This window comes from Alosa sapidissima, chromosome 8, assembly GCF_018492685.1.
Source record: "Alosa sapidissima isolate fAloSap1 chromosome 8, fAloSap1.pri, whole genome shotgun sequence".
NCBI lineage: Eukaryota > Metazoa > Chordata > Actinopteri > Clupeiformes > Clupeidae > Alosa > Alosa sapidissima.
This window is the reverse complement of record NC_055964.1, coordinates 32,858,653-32,886,152: the sequence shown is the minus strand read 5'-3', so window position 1 is coordinate 32,886,152 and position 27,500 is coordinate 32,858,653. Positions and strand designations below refer to the sequence as shown.

The 27,500-nt window shown below is 43.9% G+C and overlaps 1 protein-coding gene across 1 annotated transcript in view; it reads right to left on the bottom strand.

The window, feature by feature from the left end:
- Positions 1-19,683, bottom strand: part of zbtb34 (zinc finger and BTB domain containing 34) — a 33,209-nt gene extending 13,526 nt beyond the window's left edge. Inside the window, exon 1 of the mRNA XM_042099730.1 lies at positions 19,525-19,683. The gene's annotated coding sequence lies outside the window, so the exon portion shown is untranslated. The remainder of the gene's footprint in view (positions 1-19,524) is intronic.
- Positions 19,684-27,500: the final 7,817 nt, after the last annotated feature.

The following is a 27,500-nucleotide window of genomic DNA, read 5'->3' as shown; positions in this document are numbered from 1 at the left end:
GGCCCTGGTGCAAGTTTAGCAATGGAATAGACTAGGTGCACAAGCGGCTCTTCCTGTACGCTCTTTTATTTCCGGTGGAGGCCCTGGTGCAACACCCAACCGGGTCCGTGTAGACACTAAGTACATTAACAATAGCGGCAGGTTCAAACACAGAGAGCCTTTCGTGCACATAGCCTATTTAAAGACAAAATTGATTTTCAGAAAAACAAACCAATTTTAATTTAAAAAAAAAATAAAAAAAACGTTTACATTTTTTAATTTTCGATTATTTCGTCCAGCCCTACTATGCATGTAGAGCAAATGATTTAGCTTTAGCTTGTGCTGCTAGCCTTGTACTGAAATGCTTTACCTCTTAGTTTTACCCTGTGGTGGTATCCCTGTTCAGAAATGTTTGGCTTCTAGCTTTAGCATGTGGTGGTAGCCCTGTACAGAAATGCTTTAGCTTGTGGTGCTAGCCCTATGCTTACTGTAAGTGTTTGGTGCTGCTAGCCCTGTTCAGAAATGTTTTAGCTTTTAGCTTTAGTGTGTGGTCCTATGTAGAAATATGTCCCTTTTAGTTTTAGGATGTGATGGTTATGGTGCTACCCTGTACAAAAATGCTTTAGTGTGCAGTTCTAGCCCTGTACAGAAATGCGTTAGCTATCTAGCTTTAACATGCAGTGCTATCCTATTTCAGATAAGGGTTTTGGTGAACACCAGGCCAAATCAAGGACTCACTGTTTTTAGATGAAAAAGAATAGCTTGTATGGCTTTGTAAGGGGTTGCTGTTGTTGGCATCTTGGACATTCAATCAGGGGCTTACTTTGATGGAGTGCGATATAAAAAATAAGTAGCTAGATAGCCAATTAGCTGGCTAGTTAGCTAACTAGCTTACCAGTTCTGTCTGTCACACGGTCTCCACATATTGCGACTAGAGGTAGACCGATATATATCGGTCATTTTTTGCCATTTTTAAACGTATCGGTGCATAATGGATATCGGCCAACTCGGTTTTGCGGATATTTGTCCAAATGTGCCTTTTTGAGTTTAATCCAACACACAGCTGGTTCAAATTTACTCCGACTAATTTTTTATTATTTTTCTAAATTACTTGTTTGTTTTATAGCCTGATTAGAATACTTGCAGTAGCATTACACTGATGTTTCTCATTTCCTGCACTTCTCACAAAACAAGTCAGCTGTCAGTATTCAAAGTTTGCATGTTGTGCGTGTTTCCCAGAGAGTGCATGCCTCTTCTCTGCAGCCTGTCAGTGTGGGGAATAGCCTACAAGCCCAACCAGTATCAGCCTGTTTGTATTTGTAGCCTACTTTTAGTAGATCTAAGGTGTAAAAGGATAAACATTTACTCAATAAACTATCCTTAAAGGGAACTTGGCAGGATTAGCTATATTTCCCCCTCTGCTGGAGAAGTTGTGCATTATGCTATTTTAAACTGTGGAAAACGACGAAACGACGAAAACGAAGGTAACGACAAAGCACATGGATTTGTTTACAAGCTAGCAAAACGGATAGCATAAGTTAGGCAGAACAATGTGGATGTAACAAGGTAAGAAACACAATTTAAAACGAGTTTCTTGTTTTTCACTTCTCTTACCGGTACGTCCCGGGACTACCGTTAGAAAAGTTTTTCACTTCTCTAACGGTAGTCCCAAAGTTACAACTAAGGTTGGTTTTCCGCCTGGGGACGCTAGGGGGAGCGGGGAAAGTCACCATTTTCCACCATTTTAATAAAATAAAATCTGAGGGTTTCAGTTGTTAAATAGGTGAAAACAATAAATGTAGCCATGTAGCTCCATAGGACCCCATGTATTTTGGACTCGCCCGCGATCGCCATCTAGGTGAACTCTGGTGAACTGCAGCCAAATTCGGTTTGTATGGGATTAATAGAGAGTGGGGAGGCTCTCCGTAGACGGGCTCTGATATCGGCCTTAAAAAATGCATATCGGTCGACCCTTAATTGCGACACGCCCACAAAGAACTGAAGATTGTGTTTCGCTTTGCCGTCATGTATCTGTATCGAGTCCGTGTGGCTGCGTGGTCTCACAGGGAGGAGCAGAACAATAACAGCATGGCCATCAGGAGTCTGACTACAGCGTCCAGGGTCCACCTCCACTTAGCCCTCCTGGCCTGCTCTTTGCCACTACTGAGCACTAGAGAGACTATGGGAGGGGGGATTCCCTCTTAGAAAAGCGCAGGACAGGCTTTCTGCTGCGCAGTCCATTAAAGAGAATTGCCACAGTGGGAAGCGTGGAGTCAGCAGAGCGGCAGCACTGGCCTGGCCGAGAGACAGGAACAGAGGCCAGCAGAGGCCTGCTTCAAGGTAAGCCGCGATTTGGCCATCCCGCAGAACAGGCCAGGAGCGGGACCCAGAGCTGCCAAGCCCGCTAAACAAGGACCCTGGCAGACGGAGAGGAGGAAGAGACGACGCAGAGGGAGAGAGCTATGGAGGAGAAGAGGGGACAAATGAGAAGAGAGAGAGAAAAAAAGAGAGCTATGGAGGAGAAGAGGGGACAAATGAGAAGAGAGAGATGAAAAAGAGAGGTCTGGAAAAGAAGAGGGGACAAATGAGAAGAGAGAGAGAAGAAAAGAGAGGTCTGGAAAAGAAGAAAGAGCAAATGAGCTAGACAGGCTGTTTTCTTGTTCCTTATCCACCCCATCCTTTGTATGACTGCTCTATCTCTCATGCCAATAAAGCATTCAGAACTTGCACTCTCTTGCAGCAGCAGCAGCAGCACAGGCTGGAGCACTGTCCAGAGAGAGTATCACACACTGCACTCCACAAACCCTTTGGGGAAAAGAGATGACAGTTGGCATGAATCCGTTCAGGCTTTGCTTCTCAGGAAAGTGGGTGTGTAGGGTGATTAAGATATGACTAACCGTAATTAGCGTCTGTCAACACACACTAACAAACCACACACACAAACACACCACACCAGCACACACTAACACACCGTAACATGTTCACACACCCTAAACAAGGGCGTAGATTTTTGGTGGCTTTGATGGGGACATAGACATCACTGGCAGAGAGCCAAGATAACTTAGCGTTGTCGGCACACCTGCTTGCCTCCTCTGTGTCTGCCACTAACGCGACAAGTAGCCTATGCTGTCAGATAAATCCCCTTCAGCCAATCAAATGATAGCATGTCTAAACTGCCTGTCCAGGAGACGTACACTTTATCTTTATGACACGTTGGGAATGAATATGACTTCATAGAAAAAAGTAATTCAAATATGGGTTTGCTAAAATTTTGAGGGACAATTTTGTCATCCCAATATATTGATATGGACATGCCTTGGCAGTGTTTCCCCTAGAAATGTTTCCAGCAGCGGTGCTGTTGATCGTGGATCAGGTACCTGTTCATTCTTACTTGTCGCTCGACTTATCGTGACTAAATTCAAGATGGCTGCAAACGCTAAACTTCGTGAAGATACTGTATGCATAAATCGTCTTGTAAGTAAACTACCAGTGCTTTTTCAAAGTTCTCAATGTCTCGTTTTAAATGTCAGGGCCCTCGGAAGTCTACCAATGAAGTGTGGAGATACATTGAGCCTCGTAAATGGTGTAAAACAGCGATTTATTTGCATGGCTAGCCCGATGCCGAAGCACCACCATTGAAAAAGCTGTTGGTAGCATCGGCTAACTAGCGCCAGATTTTGGAGTGCAGGGGACAAGCCGAGATGGGCTATGAGACATACGTTCACACTCGGTATCATGTTTCAACACACTTTAGGTCAATATCACACCGGAATTCTCCTTTAAATGGTGACTTCTGGTGGATTTTGTGAAAGAAATGGACAGATTGAGTTACAAATTATGACACACAACACAAGCATTTACAAAGCATGATTATTGTAGTACTTGAACAGGATTATTCATGTTTTTCTTTCACCTTTTTCATTTACATTATTAGTAGTTAGCCACTGTACAACTGTACACTGTAGGCCACTGTACAAACTATTACTATTTAGAATATACAGTGCTGTGCATAAGTTAAGACATTTATTTCTATAATAACATTTATTTATTTATTTACGATACATAATACATTCAAAAATAATTGATGTCCTATTTTTTTTTAATTAAGGCATTAACACAAAAGGCAAAAGATGTTTTTTATTCCTTCCTTTAGTCAATTTCAGCATGAGTGTCTTAACTTTTGCACAGCACTGTTTAAACTATATAGACTTCTCTTTCATGTCATTACACTGTATTGGTGCTGTGCAAGTCGAATTGAGTGCCTGTCACTTTAATGCCGTGACGGCCCGTGAGGCTTTATTGATTCTCACGATTTTAAGCTAACTTAGCAGCGTTGTTGTGCATGGTGCATAAGAATATGTGGATGAAATGAATTATGTTTTCCATGTCATTTGGTAAAATAAATGCTCAAAAACTCGAAGAAAATCTATCTTGGATTATAGGAGATAAGTGTCTTGTATCATTTCTATAATGTTGGTGAGCTCTACAGAAATTACAAACTATTTCCAGATGTAAATGGTTGCATATCCTATTACTCAAATTCAATTAAACCCACCAATAGGCTAGCTAGACCTTAGTTTCACAGCCTAGGTATGTTAGCAACACAGGGCTTGAAAGCATTGCCTGTATCACAAACAAAAACGAAACAATGCGTGGAATTTATCTGGGAATAGGCTACTGAAGGTAGGGGCGAGCTATCTCGCTGGCGTGTTTAATTTGGTTCCTTGGTTAACATAATGTAGGCTACGTTTTTTTGCACAAAATTGCGTCTGCTAATAAACTTAAACATAAACACAAACAAGTGTGATCTCCTGTGGAATCCCTGACTGCGCCTTCAACGTTACTATTATTTGTTGACATCAAACCTGAACTAACGGCAGCTGTTCCTGAAGTTCACGTTTTTTTTTTTAAATTAGGCAACTTTTTTGCAGTGGCGCTTGAATTCCAGGAGCGGCGCTGCGCCGCTGATGAACACATTGTAGGGGAAACACTGCTTCGCTTATGGTCCACATGCAAACCTAAACCACCCTTGACCCTAAGACAGACTAACACACCAGCACACACTAACACACACACTTAACACACACACTTAACACAGCCAGTTATTTCCTATCGAGGCCTCAATAGCTTGCAGTTTCCAGACAAAGCAGAGAGCTCAGTCCTTTACCATGTCCTCTACATCTGCCCAGCCACAGGCACTTGGTCCCTCAAGACATCTGGCCTACATACAGGCCTCCCACCTAAAACATCTCTACAGAGCTGTGAGAATGGCACACTCCAGTCCTGAAACGCGGTGAAGATGAGACGGTGGAGACAAAGCCGGCGATCAGCCGATCGGCTCTCCGATGGGGGCTCTGTAAGTGACGCAAGCTCATTTCCTGTCGGAGCCAAACTCAAGGGCTCGTCCCATTGGGGCCGTACGCTTATGCGTGGTTTCTATAGCGAGCAGCCATTTTGATGGTGGGGCAGAGGAATGCTAGGCTGAGGCAGCCTACTTCAAAAAAAAAAAATCACTTAGCATCTTCAAGCGGATAATTAAAAAAGAAAAAAAAAGGCAGTGAAGCTCAGCTCAGCAGCTCAGTGTGGCGCTGGCAGGGGAAATAAGACTTTGCATGTTTGCAGATAAAAATACCCCGGCACAGGGCTCGGACTCGGCCGTTCACTCACTCACTCACTCACTCCCTCGGCCCCCATCCCCACACAGTCAAATTAGACTTGGCCAAATGACAACACCACGGACTGTGCCTCCAGAGCAAATAAACACTACTCGGTTAGCTGCCTCTGCTCGATCCTCAGCCCAGGCTGTACAAATCAACATCTTTCTCTCTCTCTCTCTGTCTGATAACGCCGGTCTTATCTCACTCTGCCACTAAACAGCCTCTGCCACCCTCCCTTTGACCGCTCACTGGAGGACATAGCTGCGTAGTCAGAGACCATCACTGGGATAAGGAAGAGAACTAGACAGCAAAACCTGTGTGTGTGTGTGTATGTGTATGTGTGTGTTAGGGCTGGGCGATAAAACGATAGCGATATGTATCGCAATAGACATGTAATCGATATCAATAAAAAATACATTCGATAGAACTTTCGATAATTAAAACACACACCTCCCGCCTTACGTTGTCCATAAATAAATAGGCTAAATATCTTGCATTGTATGTGCAACTCTACCAGAGTAGGCGACAGAAGTAGGCCTACCTCAACTCAGACTCTCAATGAGTCCTTGCCCCGTGCTCTCTCTCTCTCTCTCTCTCCCTCTCAACAGGCGTATCCCTCCTCATGCACATGTAATCCAAACATTCACAATCGTGCAAGACGACTGGCTAAATTGCTATTAAATCCGGTTAGCATCATTAGCACGCTGCACAAATTTGTTCAAAACTGTTGCATTCAAATTGACTGCTAAGTTCTAATCATTTCAATCCCGATGCAAATGGAAAAGTATTTTCCAAGACTCAAACGGGCCTGTCCCAAGGAGAAGTATTCATTTGAAACTTAAACACACGTGGGGAAACTGAACAGTCTAACCAGTAGACTATGATAAACTAGCAAATTAAGCTAGTTGGTTTACAATATTTCCAGGCTTCAACCAGTGCTGCTTTTCATTCAGACTTATGTGCACATTTATTTATTTGAGTGTTTTTCGTTAAGGTTAAGGTTAAAACAAAAGTGTTTAAATTGAACTTTTTTCCCCTTCTGGTTCATATCTGAAATAGATTTTTTTTAAAAATCAATAATTATCGATATCGACCAAAATGTATGAAATACTTATATCGTGATACAGTTTTCAGCCATATCGCCCAGCCCTAGTGTGTGTGTGTGTGTGTGTGTGTGTGTGTGTGTGTGTGTGTGTCGGCCAGAAGAGCAACTCCATCAATGAGGATATCTATGTAGGCATAGAGCTATGGAACTTTATTACAGCCCTAGAGCGATACACGGTTAGCTTTATGAACATGCAGAGTTTTACAGCTCAGACTGAGTACAATCAGGTCAATAAAAGAGCGGGTTGGCCGGGTGCAAAGCAATTGAAAACAACAGTTAGTTGTTCCCTGGCTTTATCCTCAGTGACCGGGCCTACTCACAGCGCTTTCAGGCAGGGCCAGGACAGAGGACCAGAGATGACGACCTACTGCGGCCCAAATCCAACCCAGATCTGGTACGGACTTGGCCCAGGTCTGGCGTAGATCCGGCTCAGGGTCAGACGCTCCTATGCCTAATCTGGGAGAAACAGCAGCAGCGTTTCTAATCCATGAGACTCTAGTAAGTTCCAGAAACGCCCCTCCCATGCCACTCTGAGTAGAGTAGAATAAAGGGAGACCCCTCCTACCATGCCACTCTGAGTAGAGTAGAGAGAGACCCCCCCTCCCATGCCACTCTGAGTACAGTAGAGTAGAGAGAGACCCCCCCCCCCCCCCCTCCCATGCCACTCTGAGTAGAGTAGAGTAGGGTAAAGAGACTGGTATTTAGAAGAAGCTTCTATTCAAAGAAACACGGACACGCAAAAGCGGGTTTGGGAGACCTGTGCTATAACATTACACGCCTGCATCAGGAGACCTGTGCCATCACATCACACGCCTGCATCAGGAGACCTGTGCTAGATCACACACCTGCATCAGGAGGCCTGTGCCATCACATCACACGCCTGCATCAGGAGACCTGTGCCATCACATCACACGCCTGCATCAGGAGACCTGTGCCATCACATCACACGCCTGCATCAGGAGACCTGTGCCATCACATCACACGGCCGCATCAGGAGACCTGCATCAGGAGACCTGGGCGGGCATTTTGATGACACTACATATGTCCAACCCACCACAGGATATTTAAAATCTGACTGATGAAAAACAACAATAGCAGAGACAGCACATTACGACAATCTTTAAATCCACAAAGCTTCCAGTCATTTAACGCCTGCTAGAGTGGACTGTAGGTCGGAATATATTCGGCGATAGAGATAGTCTGGCCATATTGTACTATCACACAGGTCTGACTAAATGCAATGTTCTCTCCAGAAACACTTTGTTGTAGCCTATAGCTTATGGACCCACTAGCTGCCTGCCCCATAAGCAGGCTGTCAAAAAAACGTGTCTTTGTAGGCAGCCTAGGCTCCGAGATCTGTACACAAAAACAATTGCTATCAACAAGGGTTGGCAACCACTCAATGGCAAAATTAAATGTTTCAACCAATAACCGACGAGATGCGCGTTTAGGAGAGTTGTAATTGCATGGGATGGAGGGGGAGGGAGCAGCGAGCTAGCTCTCTGTTTTGTTTGATCAACAACAGAAGTGACGTATCCTCGCTATCGCCGATACAACCTTTAACTGTAGCCCACATCTGACTCATAGCAACGATACTCTCCTTCAATAACATGACACACAACTTTGTTTTCATGGAATAATTTGATTAACAGCACCATAATGCTGTTCTGCAATGTCTGCACTAAATGCTGTTCTGTAATGTCTGCACTATAATGCTGTTCTGTGTCTGCATGGCTATCTAGCACTATAATGCTGTTCTGTAATGTCTGCACTAGCACTATAATGCCATTCTGTAATGTCTGCATGGCTAGCACCATAATGCGGTTCTGTAATGTCTGCATGGCTAGCACCATAATGCGGTTCTGTAATGTCTGCACGGCTAGCACCATAATGCGGTTCTGTAATAATGCTGTTCTGTAATGTCTGCACGGCTAGCACTATAATGCTGTTCTGTAATAATGCTCTTCTGTAATGTCTGCACGGCTAGCACTATAATGCTGTTCTGTAATCATGCTGTTCTGTAATGTCTGCACGGCTAGCACCATAATGCGGTTCTATAATGTCTGCACGGCTAGCACCTTAATGCTGTTCTGTAATAATGCTGTTCTGTAATGTCTGCACGGCTAGCACTATAATGCTGTTCTGTAATGTTTGCATGGCTAGGACCATAATGCGGTTCTGTAATGTCTGCACTAGCACTATAATGCTGTTCTGTAATAATGCTGTTCTGTAATGTCTGCACGGCTAGCACCATAATGCTGTTCTGTAATGTTTGCATGGCTAGCACCATAATGCGGTTCTGTAATGTCTGCATGGCTAGCACTATAATGCTGTTCTGTAATGTCTGCATGGCTAGCACCATAATGCGGTTCCGTAATAATGCTGTTCTGTAATGTCTGCATGGCTAGCACCATAATGCTGTTCTGTAATAATGCGGTTCTGCAATGTCTGCACAGCTAGCACTATGCCGTGAGCAGTCACCAGTAATGCTGTTCGAGCCTGTAGCTCTGTGCCTGTGCTCGACCTCAGGCGATCTCAGGTGAATCATATCACCCAGCCTGGCGTGGTGCCAACCGCAGGAACTTTGACCCATCCTGTGCGTTCTGAACATGCAATGCACAGTACACAACAAGTAATTCACCTTAAACAGGGGTTAGGTCACCTTCCTGGCATGCTGAACCCATTGCGCTGTTCGTGCCTATATCTGATCAAATCTGATTCACTTCTGAACTTTGATGTCACTCATGTCTGCTTCTACAAACGTCCCTATGGCTGTAAACAGGTTATGTGGGCGGTACTAGACTAATATAGCATTTTATATAGCCTTGGTCTGCCTTTTTATTCTCTATAGGCATTGGAACTCAGATACTATAGCTAGGCACTTAATCACGCTGTCAGTAGCAAAATAAAAAATTGCTATATTAACAAACTACAGGTTGAACAGGTTTACTCACACCAGTCTGTTCAAATAAGGCTTAAATATACCAAACAAATGAGAACATTTTGTAAAACTACAATCATGCACGAATGCATTTAATGCAAACTATAAATTCATATATCAGCAAACAAGCAACATGCATAGGAAACTGCGCGGAGGAACTGGATCAACCACATAATATAAGACAATCCATCTATTGACATTTATTTTACGATGCTACCCAACGGCGCCGGAACGAGTTTGAAAGTGGGGGTGCAAAAAAAAAAAAAAAAGCTGGTTTCGGGCTGGGTTCCCCGAGACAATTTTAAAAATTCCAGAGGCCAACTATTCAAGCACGCCTTCACGTGGGATATTACAATATAAGATAGTCTAATAATAATTTTAAAAAAGTCTAACAAAAAAACTGTCGTTATGTTGTTATGTGTGTGGCTAGGTGCTGTGTAGTGATTTCGGGTGGTTTCATTTAAGCTGATTGGACTGCAAGTAGTGTCTTTTTACGCGAGTGATTTAGTCTAGGCTACAAGTTCTAAATGAATAATCTGTTAAAATAAACTGTGCCTGATATTGAAAGACACAGACACACCAGCATAACCTGAATGTCCATTCAAGGAATAAAGGAGGTAGTCTATAGACAATAATAATGATCACAATCTCCATTTTCTGTCCTGTGCACGCAAGGTCATTCCCATTCTCCACGCAGTGCCAAGATGCACCCGCATAATTTGGCCTGTGAATCACTGACATATTTTATAAGAGCCCTATAACATCGAAACGATCAAAAACATTGAAACAATCTCTGTAGTCCTCCACACACAAGTTCCAAAAACAAATACAACTTAAGGTAGCGTAGAGCAGTAATGCACAGTGATTTGTAAGTGTGGTGGTGACGATAACTGAACTGAGCTTGAGTATCATCGTAGCCTCGTTGGTCGCATTGATACGGTTGGTGCGTAGTAGCCTAGTGTTGCGTGGGGTCAACCCGTTACAGCGGGTGCGGGTAAGCTTGATCGGATAATATCGCGGGTGTGGGCAGGGCGGGTCAAAAATTGACAAAGCACTTCTTCTCACAAAGTTCTCACTTAGTTATTAATAATGTAGGCTACAGAACATAAAGTGTAACAAACCTTCTTGCAATCTCTCTTAACTGCATAAAACAGGTTAAGATATGATTAGTCTACAAGACCTTCCATCTTCTCTTCCCCTCTCCCCCTCACACAGGAGCGTGACAGAGGGTGCGCTGCAACCTGCATTCCCGCAACAAGCGCGTCAAGTGAGCGCACTTTCAGCTCAGCTGGTCAGGTGCTGGAGGCGCGTCGAAATAGATTAAATCCTGGAACGGTGGATTCCATTTTTTTTTTTTACACAGTGCAGCCAAACAGCTAAGCTAACTCAAACAGGATCGTACAAATGCATTTTTGTTAAGTTTGTGGATGCATGTTACAGGCCTAATGATAATTTCAACTTTCTTTCATTAGGCTAGACAGGGCTTAAAATTCATTTTTCAAAATGGGGGGGAATTCCCCCCTTAGGTTATTCATGTAGGGGGGATTTACACAATTTGGGGGGGAGGGGGGGTCGATTCTGATACCAAGTCAAGAATTGCGATTTCAATACTTCGATACTTTTTTTAAAAAAGTGCTTGATTTTGGGGCCCCCACCACCCTGACGTCATCAGTAATATATACTGTAGTGGGATCATTCACAACAGTGGACATCCTAGATTCTGCTTGACTCTCTCCACACACACAAACACACACTGAAAATGATAGCTTATGTGATATGTTTCTATCATATATTTTTGAATTCATATAGAGTGTATTTATTTAATAATGCATTTAGCATTTTACTAGTAATTACTAGTAGCTAAACATATTTAGTAATTTGAATGCCTCATATTGACGTTTAACCTATAACACTTAATGTGGTGTGTAGGTCCAATTGAGTGCACATTGCTGATGAGTAGGTGTAATTGAGTGCCTGTCACTTTAAGAAAATACGTGAGAGTAATTCTATGGAGTAATTAGCCCCCCTTCAACCTGACGGTTTTAGACTATAGTCGCTAGTGAATAAAAGTTGTGCATAGTGCGGTATGTGTATGCAAATTATTATGTTTTCTATGTCATTAGATACAATAAATGTTCAAAAAACTAACATGTCGAAGACAATCTTTCTGGGATCAAGTGTTGACGTGACCTGAGCTAGCAGGATCGTTACCAAGGAGCTCTTTCCAGATGTAAAAGTTTGCCATGGTAGCGTAGCCTATTTGCGTAAGCGCAAAGTGGTTCTCTCTCTCTCTCTCTCCCTCTCTCTCTCTCTCCGTGTGTGTGTGCGTCTGCATGAGGCTATGTTCAATTCAACTCGCCACTTAATGATTAGGCTATATTAACGTCATCAGACAGGCTGTAAAAGTGTATGCGGGAATTTCTCGCATTATGATGGCTAGAGTTGCGGGACTTGAACAAATTATGCGCAATACCCGCAATCCCGCAGTGAAATTTAAGCCCTGCTAGACAGATAGCCTAGAAATCTAGACGCACCCTAGCGGCGGCAAATTAATTTGCTCAGCCTGTACGTCTAGTACCAAACCATAGGGATTTCTATTGGCTGACGCCGTGGACGTCATCCAATCACAGCGCTCTATTCTGTTAGCGAGTCTGAAGGCGGGCTTAACAGGATAACGACAGTCCTGCGACAGTGAACAAGGAAGGTGGCTATGGCGAACGAAGAGCGGTTGTTTGAATCGGCGTTGGCGTCAACTTTGGAGGAGTTGGACTAGTGCTTTTCTTTGAAAGTTGAGCAACACAATGCACTTAAGTCATTCCTTTCGAAGAAGGATGTATTTGCCGTTTTGCCGACCGGATACGGATATGGTCGTAGCGCTGGCCTATTGCATGCCTAGGCAGTTTGAAAGACAATTCTCTGCCCACCCCTTGGATTAAGCGAGGTGAATGGTTCGATTCCAGACTATACATTTCAATGATATAGGATGGCCCGCCAGGCTACTAGACAGATGCAGTTTTGTTAAGTTTGTGGATACATGCTATAATGATAATTTTCAACTTTCTTTCATTAGACAGATTTCTGGTTCAGTTCCTAAAATGTTAAGTTTAGGTAACAGACAGATATCAAGGGTTTAAACCGATTGAACACGTCTGTCAGTGTGTGTGTGTGTGTGTGTGTGTGTGTGTGTGTGTGTGTGTGTGTGTGTGTGTGTGTGTTCGCGCGATTCAGATGCAATTAATCCAACATGCTAGCGAGCCAAAGCCTAGCGCAACAACTCTTTGTTGAAGCATATAGCCTACAGTGCAAATTCTTCTTGTTTCAGTGTATAGTTAATAAAAAAGCATTGTCTCTACCTCAATATGAACTACGAAGGATATAGCCTAGACTATAGGCACATTGTTTTTTTTTTGTCAGGTCGGGTTCGGGTCGTTAATCAGCGCATATTTTTGAGGGTCGGGTGGGTGCGGATGTTAAAAAACCTTAAAGCCTGTGTTGCAGGTTAACCACCACTTGTTAATGGGTACATAAAGCACTCAATATATGTATATCATTTTTAAAAATGTCTCCAAATGGTGTTAAATGCCCGTTTTTGTTGTTTTTAGCATTAGCGTGTTTTTTTTCGGTGAATTCGGTGATGACGTCACTTTGGGGACTACATGATCTGCGCTTCATTCATTTCAATGCATTTCAATGGACATCGCGGTTACACTTTCAACATAAAGTTTGTATATTTACACTTCGAATTTCGTCACAGCATTTATATCACAGCTACCCTATGATCTACCAATGGTAATAACGGTGCCTGATATCAATTTAATAATTTTTTCTGAATTTCGGGAGGTCTTGTTTTGGATGGTATGTTATACATTCATTCCTATGGGAAACGGTCGCGGTTACACCAAAGTCCTTTTAGGCAAGTCCCTCCACTCCGCGGCCATTTACCAACGTTTTATGGGCACTCGTCGGGCACAGTCTTTGGGTCGAACTGCGCGTGCGCAAGGCTTCACGACACCAATCTTGCTCCAGCGGCGAGATCACAACACATGATTGGCACGATGTCTTCACAACACACCATATGATTGGCTCAATGTATTCACATGTCGACGTTTTGCCGAGGAAGGGGTGGGATATGTGTAGACAACGGCCATATTGGCGTGAAAAACTAGCCCCATGCATTTCTATGGAGTATTTTTTGAGTGCTGTGTCTCCTCATTAGAAAGTCTCTGGTTACACTTTCAACATAAACCTTGCATATTTACACTTCGAATTTCGTTACAGCATTTATATGACAACGACCCTATGGTCTAACAAAGATAACAATGTCTTCCGATTTTAGTTTAATGCAATTTTCTGAATTTGAGAGGCCTCGCTATGAGGCTACATAATGCACCTATTCAGTTCAATGCATTATGCTTATAACGTTACGACACTTTTTTTGTTACTGTCAGTGAACAGCACCGAGTGAAAGTCAACATTTTCTTTATATCTAGTGATAGTGATCATGTCGTTAGTTCAGATAAGTAGGCTACCGGGCAAACTTAGTCAGAAGATCAGAATATAAAGCATCATGATAGCTAGCTATGGGCTAACTTTCCAGTCCCACCTGTGAGCCACCCCTGTTGTTGCAAACTTAGCTTCTAGCCGCCGCCGATTAGGCTGGTCGTGTCTTCAGCATGAATATTTTCGATAACTACTGCTCGTGATTGATTGCCATTGACATCGTCAGGGTATGGCTTACCAAAGAGGGCGATAATATGGGCAAGTCGCAGTTTTGCAGGTGCTTGTGTGGGCTGTGCCGTCCCGATGAAAACTGTGGTGGAGAGCTGCAGTAACTAGGGAAGCGAGTGCATTTTGGCCGCTGGTCGAGAAGCTCCCCCCGTGACCAGCAGAAGACATGATCTATCTAGCTATCTATCTACCTGTCTATATACATATCTAGGCTATCTATAGCCTATCTATTTATCTATAATCTGCGCTATCTGCTGAACAATCCCTTACTCGTCTCTCTTTACTCCTCTCTCCTTACTCTCAAGGGTCTCAAGGTGGGCTTTGGTCTGTAGCCTCCCCAAGGTGACGTAATGCAATGCATTGTGGGGGAAAGGAGAATCACTTAAAACGCTGTGAAATAGTACCTGCTTTTTCATATTATATTCCGTTTTGTGATACCCAACAACATCAAATACAATGGATAACAGTTTAAATGTTTATTACCAACAAGCAAATTGTGCAAATTCGTTGGAAAATGAACCCTGCAACACGGCCTTTAACCCCCGCAACACTGGTGCATAGACATACTGTAGGGTTGCTCGTAGGATAACCCTTTTCCTGGACCAGTCACCTGGTTTGGAGGCCAGACTAGAGCAGAAGTAATTAAACCTACAGCGCTGTAAATAGATCTACAGCAGACATGTCAAAGTCAAGGCCCCCGGGATAATATTTGATTAGTATTAGAACCGGCCCGCAGGCCACAGCCGCCGGCTGCTGTTTTACACGCACCAATACTCCATTCCCCACAATGCAACGGTAGCCCACGAACTCACTGCGGCGCCGCAAGTGGGCCTCAGCTTCATTATTCATCAGTATTCAGTCAGGGCAGATGTCAACTTTCAGCTACCCCCCTCCCCAGTGTTGTGCCTGAATGCGTTCATTGAACGAAAGTTCATGAACTCGTTCATATTTTGAGCGAACGTGAACTGAACGTACTGTATTACTACTGCCGGATGGACGTTACTGTGAACTCTTTCATTCTGGTGTCTGTGAACGGCACGCTCTTTCAGTTTAACTTCGTTGAATAGGGTGCCAGATTTCTACAGAGCCTTCCACGCGAAAACCCGGCTAAAACTCACCGTAAAAAGGCCTTAATATGGCAGCATGCAGGTCACCATTTGTCAAACTATGGGCCGCGGTCCGCAATGTGGACAATGGTCTGCAGAGTGAAATTATTCCCGGGCCATCGTCTGATAATTTGCTGCGCAATTGATCAAGGAGCCGGCGGACAGAAAAAGAAAACAAACATTTCTGCAATTAGTAGGAAATACTTGTTTGGTGTCATCAAACATAGAGGCATAGAATTAAGTCGTGGTATGAGCGTTTATTCAATGCATGCGTGTGCACGTTGGTAGCAAAGCTAAGCTTCAACCTATTGAAAGGCTATTTAATTATGAAACGACATTTAATAGAACGACGTGGATTTATGCAACTTCCATAAAAAACAAAGCACAGACTATATAAAACACTGTTTGGCATTAAGTATTAACCCTTAGAACCCTAAGCTGTTTTTAGGGCATTTTCACTACCTTTATTCATAAGGATTTATTCTGGTCATTGTAAGTGCCACACACACATATTATATATTGTTTTTTTTTTTCAGCAGAGTCTAGGCTATCCAGATCTGCCATCATTTCATGTATTAGTACTAGCATTGATTTTATTTTGATTTTTAAAGAATTAAAATATAAAAATCATATTATAAAAAATATTATATTTTGACCTGTATCTCACCACAGCAAGCTCATAGCTCTACATGCATTTCATGTGTGTGTAGGGCAGACTGTCCTGAAACGGGCAATATAATTGCCATGTTGGAGGGATACTCTGGGGCTGAGCAATTTACAGAAATATGTGGTGTGTGATTTACGGAAATAAATGCCATTTTTTATTTAGCAATGAAAAATGACCATTCTGCGCTCCATATCTGTGACACGAACTGATCTGACCTGACTTGACCCAAGTTTGCCTGTTAGCATGTGTGACTATGGTGTATGCACTCATGATGATTCTCAACTTTTTACTGCATTGCCATGAACAAAGTAAAGGCAAAAAAGGTGTTTCTTTGTTGAACAAATTGGGATGCAATGTGAGCCTTGAATTGGATGCCATGCAGGAATTTGCTAGGATCTCAAAACCGGATTATGAACATGTTTTGCCACAAAGAAACACACGATAGCGTTGGATTATAAACATGCTTTGCCACAAAAACAGACAAAAACGTGGGGTAAGTCCAGCTATATGAAGTTATTATTTTGCTGTCACTTCGTCTGTTTTATAACCCAGAAGGATCAAATGATAGCTCTGTGTCTCCTCTTTCATCTGACATACGTGGCATATCTATCCGATCACGGGTCCGCGAGTAATTCAAACGAGAGTAATGGGTGTGCAGCGTTGGTTTGTGTACATGACGTTAATATTTTGCAGTCACTTCGTCTGTTTTTATAAGCCAGAAAGATCGATATCCATGATACCATGGATCATGGGTTCGCGAGTAATTCAAACGAGAGTAATGGGTGCGCAGGTTAACGCAGAGAAGTATAGACTGTAAATATGATGCAATTTGATTTAATTTCATGATTTTTTTAAATTTTCATACTTGATCGTACAGACAAGTGCGTAGTCTCTTTGGAAAGCCCCACTTCTTCTCTGTCATGCAATAAAGGTTTCATCTCGTTGCGATGAACAGTCGCGGAGCAATGTAACAGAGAAGAAAGGGTGTGTTTTTTGACGCACTTTGCGTCAATCGGGTTCTAAGGGTTAAAGTCAGCCAAAAGCTATTAATTAGTCTTAGTTAAAGATAGACAGTGATTTACGCATGATCTGATCCGCCATTTACCATCACAAAAGCTGGTATTGTGTTTCCTGACATGATCCTTACATTCAGGCATTCAAATTAAATGTAATTAAATAGCATATAAATATTCATCAGTGTATGATGCTTGCATGAGGGAAACATCCCAAAACAACGGCACCCATATAACTGCTGTTGTTTTGAGAAGTATTTCTCATGCAAGCATCATGCAACAATGCAAAAACAATGAAACTATTGTAGGCCTAATTATATTTTACATTAGTAAAGCAGCAGCCTACGCTGATGTGCATGTTTTCACAAACTCTTGTGAACAATCTTAGCACTTTAAACATTGACTGTTTTGAAGTGCATGTATAGCAATATAGTATAAAAATAATAATAATTGTGATATCATTATGATAATTTGATGGGGGGTGGGGGGAGGGGGTGGGTTCATGTAGGTGGGCCCTATGACCCCAAAGTATGCCTTGACTGGGCCTCAGGTCAAAGAAGTTTGAGAAAGGCTGATGTAGACGACAAAGCAGCAAGGAGGCATCGTATGATCATTTAAACAAGTTTTATGACAAGGTTGGTGAGGATGGGAAAAATCGTAGATTTCTGTGCAAACTTTGCCCGCACTTCAGTCACAGTCATTATTCATTTAATCATTAAATAAAATACAGTACACGTCTTGGTTCAATAGGTTACGTGCAGTCATTTTAATATGTTTTAATAAACATTGAACCAGTCCGGCCCTCGGCTTGTAGCAAATTTGTTTTTTTGGCCCTCTAATGTATTTGACTTTGACATCCCTGATCTACAGTGTAGATCTACCTGTAGTTCATGCTCTAATCAATGCGATGTCGTGTCAGTGTTGTGCTCAACAACTGCGCTTTTTTTGTTTGTTTTTTACCCCAGAAAAGTGGAGGTGCGTTCGCACCCCCTGCACCGGTGCTTCCGGCGCGCTTGATGCTGCCCTACAAGTACTTTGGCGCAGGTTGCTTATCGCTTCGCACGTACGTTAGGGCAGTTACTACGTTTCTCTTTAAAAACGGGGTTACTGCATTCCAGATGCTGTCATGCAAATCAAGCTGGCAAAAGCCAAACTATCTTGAAGTCCTACCAACTACATCACAAAGACAGGGCGGTTGTTACAGTGTGAACTGACTCATAGTTACATTAACATTTGTTCATAAATGAACTACGTGTTTTCTGACATTCCTATATGTCTGTTAAGAAGTGGGATATAGGCAAGCCTTTGCATGCAAATTTCAACAGCACCTCCTACATAATAAGTTAGCTAGCTAGCAATCGTTTGCCAAAAAATGCTATCCATCTTGACAGACACAAGTTAAAGCCCACAAAAGTGTATGCAAGCGATCCCGGACAACTGCCTACACTTGTCAGTGATACTTTTCCCAGTGCTTGTGGCAGCTGGTAAAGTTATGATAGCCTAAAGATAACATTACCACTAGTGCTGGCTAATGATAGCTAACGGTTTGCTATTGAAGTTAGCTGTTGGCTAGTGATAGCATTAGCCTAGAATGAACTCTTAACGTTGCCGTAAGCGGGCTGCGACAAAGTCAATCTCTGCCCTGTCATCAATTAAGCTGATAACTTAGCTAACCTTTTCAGTAAGGATAAGACGTTGAGTACTGTGCCGAAACAACTGACAAGCTTCTTAAGACAGGTTTAATTAGCTAGCCTGTAAGATAAGTTGGTTGGCTAAAGCTGCTTGGTGCGTCTCATCGAATGACTCCATGTAGGGGTGGGGAGGGCGAAAGTTGTAAAGCAGAAGTGATTATTTTCTTGAGCATTTCTGGCCCTCTCAAGTCGTAAAGAAACGCAGCTGGCCCAACAGCAAGCCTACCGTAACGAATTCTAGACAGTTCGCTATGCAGCTCAATTGTTTTGCAAAAATAAGTTGTCAAGATGATGAACTGTACTATTATACAACATTAAAAAGTTGTCGGGAATTATTAATGCTCAATGTCTTCTCTAGGTACAGAGATCTTTCAAATCAAAACTACCTACTTAACCCACTTTGCTAGCTAGCTAACATTAACCGCACTTAGCCAACCAGCGCTAACGCTACAATTCAGGCTAAACATGACTAGCTAGCTACCTGGCTAACATTAGCAGTTGGACATTAACGGCTAACATTAGCCTGTCAAGTAAAATTGGAAGAAAGAAAACCGTAAACACACGCCCGCTCCAAGGGACTACTTGACAATCGACAATATCACGCATGTCAGAGGCTGTCTTTTGTTTGCAGGCTCACCTTTACCCAATCAGTCGTGGTCCATTCCCCCCGCAGACAGCGACTCTCTTTACAGCGGGCAGCCTGGCCTCCTCTCCTCTCCAGCTGTGCTTCTTCAGCCGCTGCTCTGCTGCGCTCCCAGCTCTTCCCCTCCGGAAGTGAATATGAACCGACCCATGCATACAGTACAACTCAAGTATGCTCTACCAGAGATGTGCTGTGCTTTACAGATCAGTTCTCGAAGCTTTTTTTTTTTTTTTACGAAGAGGGTGACCGTATTGTAATTTTGGGCTATAGGGTAAAGTCTATTGCAGGAATATTGGGCAATATGAGGTCTGTCGAAGAGGACAATCACTGGATAGACTATGCTACAATTAAATGTGCAAGAAAAGTGTAGGCTGACTGTAAAACTCCAGTTTGCCAACTCATTAGAGCCTGTGAGGCCTAGTCTGTAGAATAGATGGATTGCAGTTGCAGTGAATGCATTATGTTCTTTAGTGGTTTAGACGTTGCTTCAAAAACGTCTGACAGTAGACTTGTGTGGTCATCAAAATGTTGCAATCCTGATTGCATGCTCTGGCTTTAAGACTGAGGTTGGATGTAAAGTTGTGGTTTCTACATATGAGCTCAGAGCTCTCTAAACTCTCTGTCAGTATGTCTCTTTAGTAGCCTAGGCCTAGTAGTGGTAGGCCTCTAAAGTAAAAAAATCTTAAACATACTTAAATGTCCCCAAACAGCATTGAATCATTAGCAAATCACATGCATGGTCATAAACACTTCCTCCTGTAAAAAAAAATCAAAACCAAAATCTAGGGATTCCAGTGATTGGATGGTAGCTTACATTAAATGCTATTCTCTCCTTTCCATATTGTCAGCTGACCAATATGCAGGAAAAAAAATAACCTTTAATCAATGTTTAGGAATGCATTCAAGCCTATTTCAGGTGTTATAATTAGATGAACTAACAGTTTTGTCCATATTTTATTTGAAATATTATTTGATGATATAGCTTAAAGGAGAATTCAGGCGATTTTTCATATAGATCTTTGTTTGTCGAGGTCACAGAGTACTGTCGGTATGAAATACAATGAAAACATTTTGGTGCTACCTAGCTCGAGTTGCTGCAGCCCACAGCTAGAGTAGCCAGGCAGTTACAGCGCTACACTCTTGGGGCATCTTTAACATCATGCCCCCAGAGTGTAGCACTGTAGCTTCCGTCCTGCTATAAAAAAAAAATTAAAAAAAATGTCATATCAATATGTAATGCTATTGTAACATTGTACTACTAATTTGACCTTGTAATAATAATATTATTAGCCTGTAATTATGTTGCCAAAAACTGGTTATGCCTGGGGGAAATATTTAAAACAGGTTAAAAATAGTTATGATACACTGCTGTGTGTGTACAGCAACAATATAAGACTGGAGGCCCATATCTGGATAAGTTAGCCCAGTGATTCTCAACTGGTGTTCCAAGGAAGCCAATCCATTTTTATACAGCCTTATCACTGTAGTCTCAGGTCATGAACCCAATCCGAGTCCCGAACCCAATCCATTTTTATACAGCCTATCACTGTGGTCTCAGTTCATGAACACTCTGTATAGAAAACAAATAGGTGTAAGAATGAACACCCCTGTTATAGCCTATAATAATGTTTGTGACAGACTTTATAAACAGTAACCAGAAATCGGTGTGCCTTGGCGTTTTGGTTTGACCTTTGGTGTGCCTTAGCCCCAAAAAAGTTGATAACTGAGTTAGCCTACTAGCAGCATGCAAAATGCATTGTCAGAACCAGGTAAAGGCTTATTGAAGTCTGCATGAATAACTGCATGTTGTCCTTTCAGTCCAGTAGAGGGCACTAAATGCACATAAATAAATGCTTTGCAGGAACGCTTCAGCAGCAGTAGGCTACCTATTCTGGCCTGTGGTCAATGTTGAACACACCTGAAAGTGTGTTAGTGATATTCAGGGTTAAGACAACATTATATTTACATTTACTTTTAGAAGACAACATTCTAATAAGATCTACCTTTAGAACCTCCATTGAATAGAAATGAATTATTATGCTGTTATTTTTTTATATTAAAGTGTTGAAGGGTGTACCAAACACTGAAAGCTTTGACACAGAACTGTGCCACATGGCATCAAATATGTGACATGGGTAGGAGTGAATTTACATTTATGTATGTTTTCCCCATGGGCAGCACAATTCATATTTTTCATTTAATCAAAATCACAATGCAATTATAGCTAATTATGACCAAGGCTGCAATTAATTGTGCAGCTCACAATTCTATCCCAATGGTAAATCATATGTATGTAAATCAATGTAAATTCACTCCTACCCATGCCACATATTTGATGCCATGTGGCACAGTTCTGTGTCAAAGCTTTCAGTGTTTGGTACACCCTTCAACACTTTAATATAAAAAATAACAGCATAATAATTCATTTCTATGATTTTGTGAAGCTCACCTAACAGGACTGCTGTGTTTCTCATGCACTAGGCACTCTCACCCTTCTGAGATGGCCCAACTTGAAGCAACATTTGAACTGAAGCAAATCAAATCCAAACGCAATCACAATATCTGTCAGAAACATCACAATCAGAAGGGCAGCCCTGTTTGTATCCTGTCTCTCAGCATTAAGGAATTATGAGATCTAAACAGGAAACACAAGGGGAAAGTAACCTAGAAAAGTAAACTAAATCACAAAACAATCAAATGCGTTCAGTATTTGTTCTGCAATCTGTGTGGGCAATCTGTGACAATGCAACCTGTGCGCAAGCTAACGTGCAGTAGTGGAAGTGAGGATTTGCCTCTTATGTCTAATGTGTAAAGGCGGTGTAGTCTTTGAGGACTTACTCCTCTCAGGAGCTGCAAAAAAACGGTTATCAGCTAGACACCTATGCTTTCATCTGCTTGTCTCTGATCCCCTCTGGACTTGTGAACTGAGTGTTATCTGTGTGTGTGTGTGTGTGTGTGTGTGTGTGTGTGTGTGTGTGTGTGTGTGCGTGTGTGTGCCTGTGTGTGTGTGTGTGTATGTGTGTGTGTGTGTGTGTGTGTGCTGTTCCTCGTGATGGACAGTTTGGAAGCCAGACTGAATATCTGACCTAATCTGGGTGCAGGTGGGAGCTCACCATAACAACTAGAATCGCTTTGTCATTGCACGTGCTCCCTCCGCCAGTGCATGTTAAACAAGTCGGCCCTCTATTCCCGACAACGACCCCCCCACCAACACCCCCACCCCACCCCCCACCCTCGCTGGGATAAAAGCGGCGACACACAACTGCATGACTAGCCCAGGTATGGGTGATTAGAAATGGTTCTGTTGCCCTGCGGGGCTGATCACGGCAATGATAACATTTCTGGAGCCTCTCCGCATCAAAGGGCGTCCTGTTGGGCCCGTAAGCTGGGCTGAACGGGCCATTGTGTGCCGCCGGGACGCTCGCTTGACCCGGGATTCCTGGGCAGCGGGCTAATGGGACGGCCGCGGACCGAGGAGGCCGGCCGCATCACGCAGGTGGGCAGGTGTGTGTGAGTGAGTGTATTTGTACGCACTTAGAGGTTGGTCTTATTTCAGGGTTGCATGTGTATGTGTGTGCGTGCGTCCATGCATGCGCGCGTGTGTGCATGCGTGCGTTTGTGTGTGTGTGTGTGTGTGTGTGTGTGTGCGTGTGTGTGTATGTGTCTGCGTGTATGTGTGTGTGCATGTGTGTGTGTGTGTGTGTCCCTTCCTCAGCACTCTTACTCCAGGTGACATTCCCCCTGTGCCTGTAGGGTATACGGAGCCTCTGGCTGGACGGGAGGCCCAGCCACACACAACTAGCCACCGAGGAATGTCTACAGCAACGCATCTACAAACCGTCAGCTACTCATCTGTGTGTGTGTGCATCTGTGTGTGTGTGTGTGTGTGTGTCTTCTGATTTTTTTTTTAAAGATCAACCATTATCTTGCTGTAAAATAGTTCCATAACAGTGACTAAAGAGTAAATTGGTGGGTTGACTGGAGTGGTATATATAGATGTATAGCATGGGTGAGTGTAGGATGAATGTGGAATGGTATATATAGATGTATAGCATGGGATGAATGTGGAGTTGTATAATAGATGTATAGCATGGGATGAATGTGGAGTGGTATAATAGATGTATAGCATGGGATGAATGTGGAGTGGTATATATAGATGTATAGCATGGGTGAGTGTAGGATGAATGTGGAGTGGTATATATAGATGTATAGCGTGGGTGAGTGTTGGATGAATGTGGAGTGGTATAATAGATGTATAGCATGGGTGAGTGTAGGATGAATGTGGCATTGTGAGGCGGGGGTGCCCTGCTGAAGCCCAGAGGAATACCTGAGCTGTCCGTCGACAGCAGGAACAATGAGGCCCCAGTGCTGCGGCCGCTGGTCACTGAAGAGGAACGCACTTTACTATAGCAGGTGTTTGACTCTGTCAGTGCCTGCTCCCGCTACCAATAAAAAAGACTGCACTTGACCAGGTGTGTGTGTGTGACCGTATGTTTGTGAATTATCCAGGTGTGTGTGTGTGTGTGTGTATGTGATTGTGCGTGTGTGTGTGTGTATGGAGATCTGTTTGCTATCCATGTGTGTGTTGTGATTGTGCATGACGTTCTTGTGCTAATTTATATTGGTGTGGATATGTGTACATAAATGAGCCTTTAGCACATGTAACTTTTAAAGAACGATTGAGGATGGATTTAAAGTTAAAGCTGACTGGTATTTAGCAGACACTTTTATCAAGAGTTACAGTGGTGGGTTGGAGAATGAAACCCAGGTGGAGAGCTAGTCGAATGGATCGCTAGTCAGGGGGATCGCTAGTCAGGCGGATCGCTAGTTAGGTGGATCGCTAGTCAGGGCGAGCGCTAGTCTGGTGGAGCGCTAGTCAGGTGGAGCACTAGTCAGGGGGAGGGCTAGTCAGGTGGAGCGCTAGTCAGGTGGATCGCTAGTCAGGCAGATCGCTAGTCAGGGGGAGGGTTAGTCAGGTGGAGCACTAGTCAGGGGGAGGGCTAGTCAGGTGGAGCGCTAGTCAGGTGGATCGCTAGTCAGGAGGAGGGCTAGTCAGGTGGAACGCTAGTCAGGTGGAGCGCTAGTCAGGTGGAGCGCTAGTCTGGTGGATCGCTAGTCAGGGGAATCGCTAGTCAGGGGGAGGGCTAGTCAGGTGGATCGCTAGTCAGGGGGAGGGCTAGTCAGGCGGATTGCTCAGTTCTTTGTGGTTTTTGGATATCCACATTGACACTTTGTCAGCCTGCTTTCTGAAGTATCATCATTCACATGGGCTGAAGAAATGAAGCCTAGCTGTGTGAATTAAGCCACATTTGTGCCTGGAGGGGGTTTGTGGTTCTGGGGCGGAGAAGTGGGGAGGGGCGCAGTTTGCAGGATTGCAAAAAGAAGGGTCCTGATGGACAGGTGAGTGATTCCTGGCACGGCATGAAGTGGCCAAGGTGGGGTGTCCCCGCCCCACGGTCCTGCTCAGTGGAGCAGAGATCAAACCCGTGGCCGGCCGACCCCAGCTGGACTCTTTGTCATTGATAAGTCTGTCATCCCCACTGATATTGGAGTGGTAAAGGCAGCCGATGATTAGACCACTCCAGAGCCATTAAACACTGCTCTGATCCCCCCCTAACACACACACACACAAACACACACACACACACACACAAAGGCTCGCCAGTGCAGCGCGGGAGCACCACACGGGGACAAAGCTGCCATTATGGAGACGTTTCCCTGGTGCTCACCCGCACCCGAGACTCCATTCACGCGCGGCCCGCGCGCTCACCTGTCCAAGCGCGCTCACCTGTCCACGTTCGCTCGCCTGCACGCTCCCTCTCTCCCGTCTTGAGAGACGCGGCTGGTGCAGGACTCGGCCCTGCGTTGCCACGGAGAAGCGGCGGTGGCGAGGGTGTGTGTGTCAGAGGTCAGGCTGCCGGAGGGGGGAAATGAGAGGGTTTGAGTGACAGCCCGCTGACAGAGAGCTGCGGCCAAATTACACAAAATTGGCTGTTTTGTCAACATTTCATCGGCAGATTTACAGAGAAGCCAGACCCCCCCCCCCCCCCCCCCCGGCAGACCCCCCCACCCCCTCACTGGAGCTTAGGACAGGAGGGGGGGGGCGGTCAGAGCTGAGTGACAAACAAATCTCCTCTTCACGTCTCTCTCGCTAGCGTTCTCGGCCTCCGCTAGGACAGATATTCAATATGATCTCTTTTTAATGACCCATAAGTGAGTGAAATTACATCTGTCTCAGATACACGACACATTTCAACAGGCTCGCACAATTACGGGGCCCCCACTTTCTGTCAAGGAAAAAAATAGAAAAGAGCTTGTTTTTCTTCTGCAAAATGACCAAAAAAAACCCCAAATAACCTGGTAATTCTTTTTTGTATTTCATTTTATTTTTTTTATGGGCGTAATTTTCCCCCCAATAAAGATGGTATTCATAACAGAAATTACATCTAGCACGAACGGAGTGGATATTGAAAATGTTTATCCGGCAGCTCGCCATGTGTAATTTTCACAAACATCTCATATCTCGGCCGGTCAAGCCCAGTGTGCGATTGGGCCACGTCAACGGCGTGGTTATTGGGAAGAATGCGAGCTTGAGCGGTTAATTCCTCCTGCACCACCACCACCCCCCCCCCCCCCCCCCCCAGCTGGAAATAAGTGCGGGCAGGCCGGGGTTAATCCTAAGAAAATATTTGGGGGAGCCGCTGCTCCGCGGGCAACCCGCAGACCACGTCTGCTCTCAGGATCCCAACTTCCTGTTTACGGAGCAGCCAGCAGGAAGCTGGAGTCAAGCCTCTGTCTAAGAGGATTTCAGATGCACATACATGCAAACACACACATACACGCACACACACACACACACACACACACACTCACACACACATACTGTACACACACACACACACACACACACACACACACACACATTTAAGTGCACATAGGCGATCACACAACAGGCACATACACACAGACAAGCACATACACATTCACATTTACACACACATGCAGGTATGCACAGACACACACACACAGACACGCACAATGCATGGCAGCAAAATGCTTTCCAAAGGAACACACACACACACACAAATGCACACACACACACACACACACATACATAAACACACACACACACACACAAATGCACACACACATACATAAACACACACACACACACACACACAAATGCACACACACACACACACACACATACATAAACACACACACGCACAAATGCACCACAAAGGAGAGCAGATAATCCCCCCCCCTCTTCTCCTCTGAGTGGGAGCATTTGAGTGAGGCTAACTGCCCGGTTGTGTCTTTAACATTCCCTATATGTTCCCAGTGCAGAGTAAAACCGCAATCAATCAGATCAATACGTGGAGCTATCAAATGATCAATAAAGCAAGCTGTACGATAGCACCAGAGGGACACGCTTGCTTGTGCTCCTCTGATAGAGGGCTGCTACTACAGGATCCAGTCTTTCCTATACCGTATGCCTCTCCTGTGACCCCCAGTTACTCACACACACACACACACACATGCAGGAAACACATGACATACACACACACACACACACACACACACACACATGCAGGAACACATGACATACACACACACACACACACACCACACACACACACACACACACACACACACACATACTGTACACACACACACACACACACACACATACTGTACACACACACACTCATATGCAGGAACACATGACATACACACAGGAATCCTAAGGCTGTTCCTCTTGCCCCCTTGTGTGTGAGGGTGAATCTTTCATTAAAGTATAAAAGCTTTTGGAATAAGACACCGGCCGCGTGATAAGACACAGTGACGCGTTAACACAGAATTATGGAATGAGAGAATTGTCCTTTTGTAAATAAGCACCGGTGATGTGTCCTGGGCGCGCTGGCTTTATGGACCCCAGCAGCAGGAGGAGGAGGCGCTGGCTTTATGGA